Genomic DNA, 7251 nt, shown 5'->3' on the forward strand with positions numbered 1-7251 from the left:
CCATAGCAGAAAGCCTAGACAGTAACATCTTTATCATGATGAATTTGTATTTACAATGAACCCTAAGTAAGGTATATATATGAGTCAGGTTGACCCTAGTCTCTTGGTGACAGTACAATGACAATATGCTAACAGCGTTTATAAATTTTATATACATTTGCTTTGGCAAAAGCCAGGCAAACCATAATGTGGCACTATCAAATCCTTGTTCCTTGGGCACAAAAAATGTTAATTCATATGCATTGCCGAAAACATGTAAATTTAGTGTCATAAAATAGAAAAAAGAGAATACAAATAGTAATTTCTGAAGTCCATGGTTATGCGAAACAGCAATGCAATTTTAAGATGAAACCACAGGTATCCTTGAATCATTAAGTAATAATTTCTTATGATGTCTTTAAGGTGACTGAAAATGATTCAGTTAAGATGGTCCAGAAATATCACTTATTAATTTGCATGTCCAGATAATTGAGAACTCAAGCATTTGTGATTGCTGTAGAAATCCCTTTCTTGCAAGTTGTTTGGTGTATTATGTTAATTCTTATAGTCATTTGTGATATTTCTTTTATATTTGTTCTTATGCATTTTGGTTTGTCTGCAGAGGTTTCAGATCAGAACTTTGAGGATGAGGACCAAGGAGAGATGTCAAGCAGTGCGTCTATGGTGAAAAGGTTGAAGACTGCTTCAGTTGATGCTACAAACAATGATCAAGTAATGATATAAAAAGAAAATGTTCCTGCTATTTGGCTTATCACATCTATCTTTAAGATCTTGTGTTTGTTGCAGACTTGTTATTATTTGGAGTCTGACTTTTGTCCTCTCCTTAATGTGCTCTTTCAGGTTGTGCCTCTTGGAAAGTTTCATATGACAGATGTTTCAACAGTCAATAATGCTTCATCAGAGAGGGAACAAGAAGGAACCTATGAACTGCTGTCAGAGCACCCTGAGAGCTTTGTCTGCCCCAAATCTGATCTGCATTATTTTTTGAAAGGGAGCTGAGTTGTGACTTGGAATCTGAAGTTTGATAGATAGCTATTGACAGTGATACACCAAAAGAAAAGCAAATTAAGAGTTGCAGAAACTAGTTGATCAACAAACTTCAAAGATGTAAATGGTGACTATTTCTTATAGAGGTGCTGGGGTTCATGTGGTGGTAATGCTGATAGGAGATTTTTGTAAAATTTCGAAGGAAGAAAAAATTCATATTGGCTATGAAGCTTGCTTGTATCTAGTATCTATCTTCGTTAAGATGTATATGGAGTTCATGAAGTTGATGATGACTGCCATGTTGATTAGCTATTCAAGATAAGATTCTCTTTTCTTTTCGTATAATTTTCCTCAATTTTGCTTTCAAAGTGAAGCTTGAACTCCTATTAGACAGATAAAGTAGGTAATGTAATTGATATATACGGGTCAACGTGTGGATGCATCTAGCTGATTGTCATTCATGTCGTTGTGTTCCACGTATTGTATAATATTTTTGCTTCCAGTGATATCACACTTCTGCAAGGTTTCTTGAACTTTCATATGTTAGTTTCATACTTTGATTCATTGTTTTGCATATTATAGATCAATTTTGAATTAATGTGTCTCCAGAAAATAAGATTCCGCAACCTGACGAGACTCACTGATATTTTTGTTAACTTTTGAACATTTCTTTCAGGTATAAACCATAATGAACTGTTATGTAATATAGCATACCTAGGGGTCTGTTTGAGATTTGTTTATTTTGCTGAAATTGAAATTTTTTTGCTGAAAGTATTATAGATAAAGGTAAAAGTTAGCTAAAATAGTATATTAGGACTCATAAATAGTACCAAAAAGTGTAATAAGGTCCATGAATAATACAAAAAATAAGCTGAATAGTATAATAAGTTGGCCTTTTAAGCTGGAGTTAACGCACGCTTAGTTGATTTTTAAGTGTAAATAAGGGAATTCAACTCGGAATTAAATCCCACAAAGGGGGATGTCACTAGATTGAAATTTGAGTTTCTAGCCCCAAAGAAAAAAAAAAAAAAAAAAGATTGAAATTTAAGTTTTACATATACGGACGCATATTTTGTATTTGTGACTGTATGGTTGATACGAGAATTTGCAGTGGGCGTAGTGTATACTGTATCAGTTTCCACATTTGTTATTTAGATATATAAATTGAGAAATCCACACTTTACAAAGCACTAACTAATTAATAAGCTCAATGTATCACCATTATAAGATGTACAATCCTTTTAATTTTTCCTGAATCTTTGTACCACTCGAATCTATGGGGACCCAGAAACTAGATTTTTCAACTACAGGCTTTCCTGCAATTTCTAAATAACAAGAAATTCACTCTTAACAGTGAGATATATGCATAGTTAAGACTTAAAAGTGGGATGTTGGCCCCTTAATAGTGTACTATCACAGCCGATAACTACATCGGATGTGAGACATTTGATACATACGATCTATGATTAGCATGTAGAGAGATTAGGCGTCTTTGTGAGTAGTAAGGAAATGTGAACTCTCTGCAAGAAAAGGTGAGATGAGTTTTCTCAAGAAGATGGAAAGATTTCAATTATGGTCCAGCCATCCTATCCAACCAATCAAATGTGACCTCACCTCAGTATTATTCTCACTTTTCAAAAGCTTCCTAAAGCTGATTCTAGATTCATTGCTTGCAAATATAGTAGAAATTCCATGATATGTGGTTCATCTTATAATTTCCAATCTTTGTTAAAATTGATAGTTCTACATTTAGAGAAAGCCAATCCTATGATTGGGGGAGTAATATCTCACATAACATCACAACATATCCTTAAAAAAAGAAAGGTTTATTTTCTCAAAAAAAGAAAAGAAAAAAAGAAGAGGTTTAAATATAGCGTGATGCTAATATCTTTTGGGATAAAGTGTAATTTTCTCAATACTTTTTATTCTAGAGGCATTCGAATTCCAAAATTCTTTTTTATAGCTTAATTTTTGATAGTTGATAAACATGACAACTTTTAGCTGATAAGCATTTTTGAATTCCTAATTGTTAGTTGATAAACATGACTTGAAAGTGTACTTTATAACCGATACAATCTTTACCCCTACCACTAGTCACCTTAAATAATACTGGTAATCAAGAATGAGATATAGGTTTTTGTCATCATTAAATAAGTTCACTTTTGAAATATAATTATTAGGTCACCCTATTATCTCGTTATATCTGTTTTAATGAAAAATTTTATGTAAAGATAAATTTTCGTGTTTTTCGGTATTTGATAGCATAAAAAAAATGAGTTAAATTAAAACTATATTTGGCCAATATAAAAAGTATGACTTTATTTTAGAGATTCTTTTTCACTAATTTCTTTTTCTTGGAAATCAACTCTATCTCTCAATTAGCTAAATAAAGAAAGATAAGGTATTATTTTTTAATTTATTTAAGATTGCTACTAAATATAGGAAAAAGTGATAGTTTTATAAAAGATGACTAAATTTTTAGAAAATACTATTGCCAAAACAAATGGAGAATAAATACCAACCTCCTTTATTTTTATTAAATGTTGTAACTAATGCCTGCCATTATTACATATAATTGGCCTAATTGTCACAATTGAATAAATCGAACTTGACTCTTTTTAAAGCATACAAAAATAGGCAAAAGTGGTGCACTATCACTATTTAGGAAAAAATTTAGCAATTTATCACTGTTTTGGAATATATGTAGGGATCTACTACTTCTTTAGAACTCGAGTTCCATAAACTCAAGTTCTTTGAAAAAATATACTTTGAAAAATTTTGAAAATTTTTTCCATGATACTCGAGTTTCATGAAAAACTTGATTTCGCCAAACCTAAGAACCCAAAAAGTGGTAGTTCTTTATATATTTCTGAGACAGTAGTAGATTGCAACATACTTTGCAAAAAGATGCTATTTGGCTATTTTCGACTACAAAAAATGATCAAAAGATTCAAAACGCATTTCAATTTTCTAGGAATATATTGAATTTAAGCTTCTTTCTTATACCAAAAAAAGAAAAAGAAAAAAGCAACAGAATAATAAAAATGCCCAAAAGTTTTCTGATCTCGAATTTTCGTTCTTTCCTTTAGGTCCAGTCTTTTCTCAATTGGACTTTGTGGGAACCTAAAAAAACACTAACACTGGTTCATAATGAGCAAACCCTCCTTTATTCGTATTGAATATTCAAATACACTGTTACAGTATTTCAACGTGGACTTTTTGAATTGTGAAAAAAGAAAGTATCTATGGTTGGTTGATCCTCAAGACTTTGCTTTATTCTGAAATATTAAAAAAAAAAGAAAAAACATATTTTTTTCTCTTTGAACAAACACCGCACAAAGATTTATCATTTTGCTGTTTGTCAGATATAAAAAATGCTCCAAACCCAACACACAAACTAAACTATACCTCAAAACACTTCTCTCTTCTCGTACCCACGTTTTCAAGTCTTTACTATTTTGTCTGAACTAGAGCTATAAGCAAATTTAGTTAATCCCCACAACACAAAAAAAAGAAAAGAAAAGAAAAACCTCTCTTTTTCTCTCCCAGTTTCTCGGGAAAGAGCAAAAGGAAAATCTGACCCAAACAAAATACAGGGGATTTTGATTGATGGGTGTTCTTTCGAATCTAAGAGGCTTAAGAGGATCATCGACGACGACCCAAGAAAGCTTACCGATTACTGATGGGGTTTCATCGGTGGCAAAGAAGAAATGGTCAAATTTGATTCCATCAGGATCTAGTTAGGCAAATAAGGAATTCGATAAGTTGGGCAAACAAGGAATAATGAAAGGGCTTATCCATGGCATAGAGCTTTGCAAGACAATCTCTCTATGAACTTACTTGACCACACAGTTTTGGCTCCACAACTATGCCCTCAGACAGCTTACTTGACCACAAAATTCCTTAACTAGATGACTTGGCGCTGGTAATAAAAAGTTTAGAAACTTTACTTTCTTTGAGACTGCAACTCAGTGGAGAGGCAAATGATAAACAGTTCATAACTAGTTTCGAGTTTTTCTTTAATACTTTCGTGAAAACGAAACTCCAACCAGGGAAAATTAAGAGTATGTTTGGCAACTGTTTTTTCCTCTTATTTTCTGTTTTCAAAAACAATTTTCTATATTAAGAGTATGTTTGGTAACTTCAAATTGATAGAAAACAAAAACTATTCTCAAAACTCAATTTGTGAAAGAAACTGAAACATGCAAAAGGCTGTTTTTAGTTTCTAATTTTCAAAAGTCAATGAAAATATGCATTTAATTTAATGAATCTGTCTCATTTAATGAGTTAGCATTAGAATTCAAATCCTAGTAACAACATATTTTAGTATTTTCTATTTTTTTCTTCAAAAAACTATTTTTTTAATTTCAACTAACCAAACATGTTTTTTATTTCAAAAATACAAGAAAATTGTTTTTTCTTTATATTCTCCAAAACAAGTTTTTGAAAATAGAAAACAAAAACTGTGACCAAACATAACCTAATTTTCTTACAGACCCTACATAAAGGTTCAACCAAAAAAGTGATACCACCCACCAAAGACAACTACTATCATATCTCCACAGACCAACATGTCATAATATGCATATGCAAATAAAAAAGGGAACATGACATTCAAAATCTCCAACGGGCTGTAAGATTCCCTAAAAATTCATAACGAAAATGGTAAAATAGACTTATACCCTTGTGCTTATCTATTAAGGATCCATAGCTAACTTCAAAATTTGGGACTAAGACTTTATTATTGTTGTTGTTGTTGTAGCTTATACCCTTGGTGGCTGGATTCAGTTCTACTGGCTTTCCCTAAACGATTTCCACTTTTTCCTAATCACACCCTTTTCTAGAATCTAGAGTTCGGACCTTGGCACAATGGCAAGTGTCTTTCTCCAAAAGCGGTCACAGGTTCGAGTTTGGGAATCAACGTCTCCAAAAAAAATTGAAAGTAAGGCTACCTACCATAACCTCTCCTAAATCCCGCAAAAAATGGGAGCTTTGTGCACTTGGGTACAACCCTCTTCTAGAATCCAATTCTTCTAAACGACCACTCCCATCCACTTCTGATGAGGGAGACACAAGAAGATTATTATTTAGTATTATTTATGTTTGCAAGCCCATTGTATTTTTATGTTTTAGGTCCTATTAGTTTATTGGGCTTTTAGTTATTGGACTTTTAGTATTTTAATTTAGAAGTAAGGTTATTTTTGTAATAAGGCAATTAGGGTTTCCTAGCCAATTAGAACTAGGATTTAGCAATCCTTTATAAGCAACTTATTGTACTCCTTGGGAGATGGCTGATATTTTTGATGAATGAAAACAATGGCCGTTTGGTCTTTCTTTGATCTGGTGCTGACTCCAGGTCTACCCTAGGTGCTGACTCCTAGTGGTTTTCCCGCTTGGTGCTGACTCCAAGCAAGACCTAGGTGCTGACTCCTAGGTCATATTCCTTTATTTTTCTATTGTTTAGTTTTCGTTCTGGTTGTCCTACGTCATATTTGGTATCAGAGCAAACATCGATCCGTTGAAGAATTACCGCAGGAAAGAATCAGAAAAAAAAAAAAAAAAAAAAAAAAAAAAAAAAAAAAAAAAAAAAAAAAAAAAAGTTGTTGTCCTATAATTGTGCTACCCGTCAGAAGACTCTCATTGCAGAGATTTTTCTTTTCAGTTTTGAACCCACTCAATTGAGGAACCAAGCCCGTGACTATCAAGTGCAGTAAGTTAACCACTGACAAGGTAAGCTATGGTAATATCTGACGCACCTTATTTTGATGGTGATGATACTTTTTTTTTTTGATAAGTAATAAGACTTTTATTCAACAAGAAGAACGCAAACAGCCATTACAGGTGTTCATGATGGTGAACACAAAAAACAGCAAACAAAAACAACTAAAAACAGAATAAGAGAAGCAACTTAAGAGGCACTACTAAGGGTAGAAAAGAACTCCAAAGTAGAAGAACAGTTTGAAAAACCCCAACACTTAGCCCATTCAAAAAGAGTATTTCGGCTGATCGCTTGTAACTGATCAAGCGTTCTCTCCAAACTCTCAAAAGAGCGCCGGTTTCTTTCCAACCAAACAACCCACATCAAACAACCAGGAACCATATTCCATACATCGGAAGCATATTTTCCCAACCAATTACTCCAACAAGACACCAAACTCACCACAGAACCTGGCATAACCCATTGAATCCCAAAAGCTTGTAACATTTGCACCCACAAAGCATAAGCTACCGGACAATGAATGAGAAGATGGTCCACAGATTCCG

General features: G+C 33.0%; 1 long non-coding RNA gene across 1 annotated transcript; it reads left to right on the forward strand.

Annotated features, from left to right (window-relative positions):
• Positions 1 to 12: 12 nt before the first annotated feature.
• Positions 13 to 1520, forward strand: LOC136061745 (uncharacterized). The gene is made up of 2 exons (XR_010623596.1): positions 13 to 711; positions 841 to 1520. It is a non-coding gene; the product is annotated as an uncharacterized LOC136061745 (long non-coding RNA).
• The last annotated feature ends 5731 nt before the right edge of the window (positions 1521 to 7251 follow it).

Source organism: Quercus suber, unplaced genomic scaffold (assembly GCF_002906115.3).
Source record: "Quercus suber isolate HL8 unplaced genomic scaffold, Cork oak 2.0 scaffold_347, whole genome shotgun sequence".
In the NCBI taxonomy this organism is placed as follows: Eukaryota; Viridiplantae; Streptophyta; class Magnoliopsida; order Fagales; family Fagaceae; genus Quercus; species Quercus suber.